Source organism: Mustelus asterias, unplaced genomic scaffold (assembly GCF_964213995.1).
Source record: "Mustelus asterias unplaced genomic scaffold, sMusAst1.hap1.1 HAP1_SCAFFOLD_531, whole genome shotgun sequence".
Lineage (NCBI taxonomy): Eukaryota > Metazoa > Chordata > Chondrichthyes > Carcharhiniformes > Triakidae > Mustelus > Mustelus asterias.
Window position 1 is genome coordinate 301,443 of NW_027590482.1, and position 8,325 is coordinate 309,767.

The window sequence follows — 8,325 nt, forward strand, 5'->3', positions numbered from 1 at the left end:
AGATGAGTGTAGCTCCAACAACATTCGAAACTCGACATCACTCAAGACAAAGCAGCCCAACTTGACTGGCACCCCAATCACCACCCAACATTCAATCCCTCCACCACCAATGCAAAGTAGCATCAGTGTGTACCATCTACAAGATACATTGCCATTATTTGGAACTATATCAACATTCCTTCACCGTCACTGGATCAAAATTCTGGAACGTTTCTCCTCTTTGTTGCTTACAAGGAGTAACTTACTGTCATTGTGACTTAAATACCACTGATTTTTTGATTTGATTTTTTTTAAAATTTGATTTATTGTCACATGTATTAACATACAGTGAAAAGTATTGTTTCTTGCGCGCTATACAGACAAAACATACTGTTCACAGAGAAGGAAACGACAGTGCAAATTGTGGTGTTCCAGTCATAGCTAGGGTGTAGAGAAAGATCAACTTAATGCAAGTTAAGTCCATTCAAAAGTCTGACAGCAGCAGGGAAGAAGCTGTTTTTGAGTTGGTTGGTACGTGACCTCAGACTTTTGTATCTTTTTCCCGAAGGAAGAAGGTGGAAGAGAGAATGTCCAGGGTCCTTAATTATGCTGGCTTCTTTGCCGAGGCTGCGGGAAGTGTAGATAGAGTCAATGGATGGGAGGTTGGTTTGCGTGATGGATTAGGCTACATTCATGACCTTTTGTATTTCCTTGCGGTCTTGGGCAGAGCAGGAGCCATACCGAGCTGTGATACAACCAGAAAGAATGCTTTCTATGGTGCATCTGTAAATGTTGGTGAAAGTCGCAGCTAACTTGCCAAATTTCTTTAGTCTTCTGAGAAAGTAGAGGCGATGGTGGGCTGTATCAAATCAAATAAGCTTAGAGGCCACAAAGGTGTGGGAAATGGATGGATTCACAACAGTGTAATTGGGATTATGCAGAAGAACGAACTGGGATAGACTGGAGGGGTCTTTTCTAAGATGCAAGTCAACTTGATGTCAACACAGATAGTGTCTCAGAAGCAAAATGAAAAAAAGTGTACAAAACAAACTTGAATCTTACTGCTTTTTCCACAGACAGTGCCTGACCTTCTGAGTCTTTCTGACATTTTATTACTACTTAGCAAGATGTCCTGGGTGAGGGGGTACAGAATTGTACATGCAACTCACTAAGTCAGGAGACACAATTAATCATGTAAATGGGATTTGAACAATGGCAAGCAAATGGAGTTGAGGCAGAGATCAGCTACGATTAAACAGAATGATCGGACAGGTCAGAGAGGCTGAATGGTCGACTGCTGTTCCTATATTAGGATAAAGGACACATATGGATGTAGCTATTGGCATTTATTGTTCTCACATGCAGTATTTGTTGAAGCCTTTTTTGAGGAGTTAATTATATAACCATGAAATCCTAAAGTGCCAGAGGGGGCCAGTAAACCCATCGAGCTGGTCGCCACACTACCAGAAGAATGTGGATGCTTTGGAGAGGGTACAGAAGAGGTTTACCAAGATGTTGTCTGGTCTGGAGGGTATTAGCTATGAGGAGAGGTTGGATAAACTCATTGTTCTCACTGGAACGACGGAGGTTGAGGAGTGACCTGATAGAGGTTCACAAGATTATGAGTGGCATGGACAGAGTGAACAGTCAGATGCTCTTTCCTAGGGTAGAAAAGTCAAGTACTAAGGGACATAGGTTTAAGGTGCGTGGGGAAAAGTTTAGAGGAGATGTGCGAGGCAAGTTTTATTACACAGAGGGTGGTGAATGTCTGGAACGTGCTGCCTGGGGAGGTGGTGGGAGCAGGTACGATAGCGGCATTTAAGGGGCAACTAGACAAATACATGAAGAGAATGGGAATGGAAGGATAAGGACTCCATAAGTGCATACGGTTTTAGTTTAGTTAGGGCATCATGATTAGTGGACAGTGAAGAAAGTTATCTCCAATTGCAACGAAAGCTTGATCAATTGGGCCAGTGGGCTGACGAATGACAGATGGAGTTTAATTTAGACAAATGCGAGGTGATGCATTTTGGTAGACTGAACCAGGGCAGGACTTACTCAGTTAATGGTAGGGCGTTGGGGAGAGTTACAGAACCAAGGGATCTAGGGGTACAGGTTCATAGCTCCTTGAAAGTGGAGTCACAGGTGGACAGAGTGGTGAAGAAGGCATTCGGCATGCTTGGTTTCATCGGTCAGAACATTGAATACAGGAGTTGGGACGTCTTGTTGAAGTTGTACAAGACATTGGTAAAGCCACACTTGGAATACTGTGTGCAGTTCTGGTCACCCTATTATAGAAAAGATATTATTAAACTAGAAAGAGTGCAGAAAAGATTTACTGGGATGCTACCGGGACTTGATGGTTTGGGTTACAAGGAGAGCGGGATAGACTGGGATTTTTTCCTCTGGCGCGTAGGAGGCTGAGGGGTGATCTTATAGAGGTCTATAAAATAATGAGGTGCACAGATCAGCTCGATAGTCAATATCTTTTCCCAAAGGTAGGGGAGTCTAAAACTAGAGGGTATAGGTTTAAGGTGAGAGGGGAGAGATACAAAAGTATCCAGAGGGGCAGTTTTTCACACAGAGGGTGGTGAGTGTCTGGAACAAGCTGCCAAAGGTAGTAGTAGAGGCGGGTACAATGTTGTCTTTTAAAAAGCATTTAGATAGTTACATGGATAAGATGGGTATAGAGGGATATGGGCCAAATGCGGGCAATTGGGATTAGCTTAGAGGAAACCCACACAGACATGGGGAGAACGTGCAAATTCCACAGTCACCTCAGGCTGGAATTGAACCCAGATCCCTGGCGCCAAGACACAGCAGTGCTAACTATTGTGCCACCGTGCCACCCTATGTAACAAGTTACCACTCAGTTAATGTTACATTCTGCACAGGTAGTTAGGTAGTTAAGGGTTTAAATGTCAGATATTTGTTCCCCATTACCTGGAGAATGAATATGCTCTGTCCAGTACTCTTGTTAATATTTCTCTAAACATTTAACTACTACCTACTTGTTGTGCACTACCCATTCACTGCTGGCATTGAAAACCAGCCAGAAGCGGAGTAGAATTTGATTTTCTCTTGATTGAAGTTTTTCCTTTAAGCTGGGCCACCAGAGATTTTATCACGATATGTCCTGGTGTGATGGAACAACTGAGCTACATAAATAGAATCTGATATTTTAGACAAAGCTACCTCCTGCTGCACACACAAACTCTGCAGCACTGCTGCATGGGTTTTCCAAAATATATTCCAATACTTCTTCCACTGACTCAAAAGACTTTGAACCACTCAGACTGGGAATCAAAACAATGCCAACCAACAGCTGCAGCCTTTAAATAAAAGGCCACCAGTGCAGTCCCCAAGGCAAACCTGTCTGGCATTCGCAGATGACCGAGAGAATGGCCATATAAAATAAGAAACTTAAATTCTGCACACAGTATAGCCTTGATTTCTGGAACAAGACCAGTGCGTGAGAGAGACAATCGGGCAAGCTACAACTGACAGCTGTTATACCATTCATTAGGGGCGTTGGTGATTGGTTGACCAGTTCTCACTCACTCTGTATTTCAACTGACATGGGGGCCATTTGGAAATTATCCACATTCAGCAAAAGCTTCCTAATGAGATTGAAAAATTGTTCGGTCAAAGAGCTAACTGGCAATTTCCAAAATATTTTAAATTTTGAAGGTCATCACAATAAAGGAATGTAGCGCCAGAAAAACAAACATATGTGTTTCAGGGACCCAGCAGGTCATGGCTAGACGCAGACATCCTTCAACATGCCTCAAGCACAATTTCAATATGACTTTGTCAATTCCCAAATCACCTATTCCAATGGCTGTCCTCAGCAAGCTTCATTTAGTCCTAAATTAACTGCTGTTTTTGTTGCCTTCGGCCAACTGGAATTGGGCCAAGAACATGTGAACTCGCTGTGGAGATATTCACAGGCTGGAGACAAGAGGAGAGTTCACCCCCACACTGAAAAATGAAGGGATGGTTTCAAAACATCTGCAGGTTTGGCTGAGGCCTGGTATGTTCCCAGCTTTCAAAACCCTCTGCCATTTAGTGATGGTGACACAACACCTCTACTTTCTCAGAAGACTAAGGAAATTTGGCATCTCAGCTACGACTCTCACCAACTTTTACACCTGCACCATAGAAAGCATTCTTTCTGGTTGTATCACAGCTTGGTATGGCTCCTGCTCTGCCCAAGACCGCAAGAAACTACAAAGGTCGTGAATGTAGCCCAGTCCATCACGCAAACCAGCCTCCCATCCACTGACTCTGTCTACACTTCCCGCTGCCTCAGCAAAGCAGCCAGCATAATTAAGGAGCCCACACACCCCGGACATTCTCTCTTCCACCTTCTTCCTTCGGGAAAAAGATACAAAAGCCTGGGGTCACTACCAACTGATTCAAGAACAGCTTCTTCCCTGCTGCTGTCAGACTTTTGAATGGACCTATCTCACATTCAGTTGATCTTTCTCTACACCCCAGCTATGACTGTAACACTATATTCTGCATTCTCTCCTTTCTTTCTCTATGAACGGTATGCTGTCTGTATAGCACGCAAGAAACAATACTTTTCATTGTATACTAATACATGTGACAATAATAAATCAAATCAAAATCAAACAAGGAAAATGTTTTTATTTTATGCAACGAGTAGTTCAGATCTGGAATGCATTAGCTGAGAGTGTGGTGGAGGCAGAGTTAACTGTGGCATTCAAAAAGGAATTGGAGATGCCCTCGAAGAGAATAAAATTGCAGGGCCGTGGGAAAGGCACAGGAGAGTGGGACTAGCTTGGTTACCCTTGCAGTTGGCTGGCATAGACACTACGGACTGAAAGGTCTCCTTCACTGTTGTAACCATTCTGTATGATCCATACCTCAACTTATTTCCCCGTCTTTGATCCACATTCCTTGCTCACCTTACCTAACAAAAAGCAGGCATCTTCAAAGTTTTGCTCGAACCAGCATCCATAACAGTTTTGGGGAAAAAAATTCTATTATCCTTTGTGTGGAATGGCGTGTAATTTTTTGAATCAAATCCCTTCTACTGGATATCTGCCGGCAGGGAAAAGAGTTTATGTATTTACTGTCAAATTCTTTGTCATTTTGAAAACTTAGATTAAATTATCCCTCCCTCTTCTGAACTCAAGGGGATACAAACGAAGTTTATGCAATTATTGTTGATAAATTGATCTTCAGTATATCTGCGCTGTATCCTTGTATCTTTTCTGACGTTCATTCGTGTAAGTGAATGCAGAACTCAAAATGGGGACTGACGCAAAAACTGCGCAATTTCCTCACTTTTTATTCCAATGAAAATTTGGAGGAGGAGGAGGCCAAACAGCTCAGGTTTGTTCCACCATTCAGGAAGATCATGGCTGAAATTCTACATCAACTCCACATTCCCGCCCTATCCCCATATCCCTCGATTCACTTTGCCTCCAAAAGATCTTTCCATCTCAGTCCTGAATGCACTCACTGGCTGAGCATCCAAAGAGACAGAGAATTACAAAGATTCATAACCCGCTGAAGATATTTCCCCCTCAGTATATTGGCACAGTGGTTATCACTGCTGCCTCACAGTGCCAGGGACCCGGGTTCGATTCCCGGCTTGGGTCACTGTCAGTGTGGAGTTTGCATGTTCTCCCTATGTCTGTGTGGGTTTCCTCCAGGTGCTCCAGTTTCCTCCCACAGTCCAAAGATGTGCAGGTTAGGTGAATTGGCCATGCTAAATTCTCCCTCAATGTACCCGAACAGCTGCCAGAGTGTGGCGACTAGGGGGTTTTCACAGTAACTTCATTGCAGTGTCAATGTAACCCTACTCGTGACTAATAAATAAACTTAAATGGCTGATCCTTTACACTGAGATTATGACCTTTAAATCATAGAAGTCATAGAAACCCTACAGTGCAGAAGGAGGCCATTCGGCCCATCGGGTCTGCACCAACCACAATTCCACCCAGGCCCTACCCCCACATATTTACCCGCTAATCCCTCTAACCTACGCATCTTAGGATTCTAAGGGGCAATTTTTAACCTGGCCAATCAACCTAACCCGCACATCTTTGGACTGTGGGAGGAAACCGGAGCACCTGGAGGAAACCCACGCAGACACAAGGAGAATGTGCAAACTCCACACAGACAGTGACCCGAGCCGGGAATCGAACCCGGGACCCTGGAGCTGTGAAGCAGCAGTGCTAACCACTGTGCTACCGTGCCGCCCCAGTTCCTAGACTCTTTAGCTTGGGGAAACAACATCCACCCTGTCAAAACTGTTATACAGATCAATGAAATCGCCTTTCATTCTGCTGAACTCCACAGAGTACGGGCCCATTTTAGTGATCGATACACAATATAGCCTTTTGTTCCTTCTCCCCTTGGATCACTGTAATACTTAGAGACCACGCTCCCACAATGGTGCTAGGTGAGAAATTCCAAAATATTAACGCAGCAGGAATGAACAAATAAGATTAGATGTTCAAGTTCTAATGGCATGCAATTTGAAGGGGTATCAGGCCCTGTGGTAGAAGCAATCAAACAGACCAAGCTGTCCCGGAAGCAGTCACACTTTCCGACTGGAAAATACATTCAAACAAATGGCAAGTATTTCATCACATTCTGTACTTGAATCGCGCAGCTGTTGGAAAGGCACTGAGGTGTCAGTAAATGAGCCACTTGCTACAGAACATCCAGTCTCCACATCCTGCTTCCCTTTCCACTCTGCTGGTTCAGCTAACACTACAGGTAAATGGTGACCCACAAGATGTAAGGGGACACAGTTGTGCTGCTGGAGATTGGGGAAAGCCCCTGGACTTTTCTTGTTGGAAATGGCCTCTTCTAGTCAAATGCGCAACCATTCCACGCCATGTGCAACTGCGACGAATCTGTTGTGTAAAATGACATTGTATTTCCACCAATTGAACAGGTAAACTTAGGCACCACTAGCTTAGCGAGGAATAGATGTCCAGCCCAGCACTCCAGCAGGTGCTCTCTACATAGAGTCATAGAATTATACAGCGCAGAAGAGGCCTTTCGACCCGTCGAGTCCGCACCGATATATAAGAAACACCTGAACTCCCACGTAATCCCATCTGCCAGCACTTGGCTCATAGCCCTGAATGTTATGATGTGCCAAGTACTCATCCAGGTACTTTTTAAAGGATGTGAGGCAACCCGCCTCCACCACCCTCCCAGGCAGCGCATTCCACACCGTCACCACCCTCTGGGTAAAAAAGATTTTCCTCACACCCCCGCCTAAATTTCCTGCCCCTGGGCCCTTTTGTATCTCTCCCCTTTCACCTTAAACCTGTGCCCTCTAGTTTTAGACTCCCTTACCTCTGGGAAAAGATTTTGACATCTATGCCCCTCATTATTTTATGGACCTTTATAAGATGTCTGCGTGGGTTTCCTCTGAGTGCTCCGGTTTCCTCCCACAGTCCGAAAGACGTGCTGATTAGGTGCATTGGCTATGCTAAATTCCCCCTCAGTAACTGGAGTGTGGTCACTCAGGGATTTTCACAGTAACTTCATTGCAGTATTAATGTAAGTCTACTTGTGACTAACAAATAAATCATAGAATCCTACAGTGCAGAAAGAGACCGTTCGGCCCATCAAGTCTGCACGAACCACAAACCCACGCAAGACCTAACCCCATACATTTACCCTAGCTTGTCCCCCGTCACTAAGGGGCAACTTAGCATGGCCAATCCACCTAACCCGCATATCTTTGGAGTGTGGGAGGAAACCGGAGCACCTGGAGGAAACCCACGCAGACACTGGGAGAATGTGCAAACTCCACACAGACAGTCCCTGGCGTTGTGAGGCAGCAGTGCTAACCACTGTGCCACCATGCCACCCTTAAACTTAAATGACTTTGAATGCCTTGCATAAGCAGCCTCTCAGTCTTCTATTCTCCAAGGAGAACGGCTTCTTCAATCTATCAACATAACTGACACTCCTCATCCCTGGGGCCATTCGTGTGACTCTTTTGAGCACCCTCTCTAAAATGCTTTCATAATCTTTTGCACAGTATATTAGCCAGTAGGAAAGCAATGCTCCAATTGAGGCTGAACCAGTGTGTGATGCAAGTTTAACATAATTTCCTTACAATGTCTCTTATTAATAAAGCCCATTAATAAAGCTGTTTATTAGGCACTCTCTCAACCTGTCCTGCCACCCTCAATGATTTAGTTTAGAAAAAATGAAAGTAGTAGGTTGGCAATGAGAAGACCAAAATTCAAGCCTTACAGTGACGAATTAAGGGTTAAATTAAAGGTTTTTATCCTGAACATTAACCAACTACTTTTTTAAAATTCAGACGTGGGCGTCGCT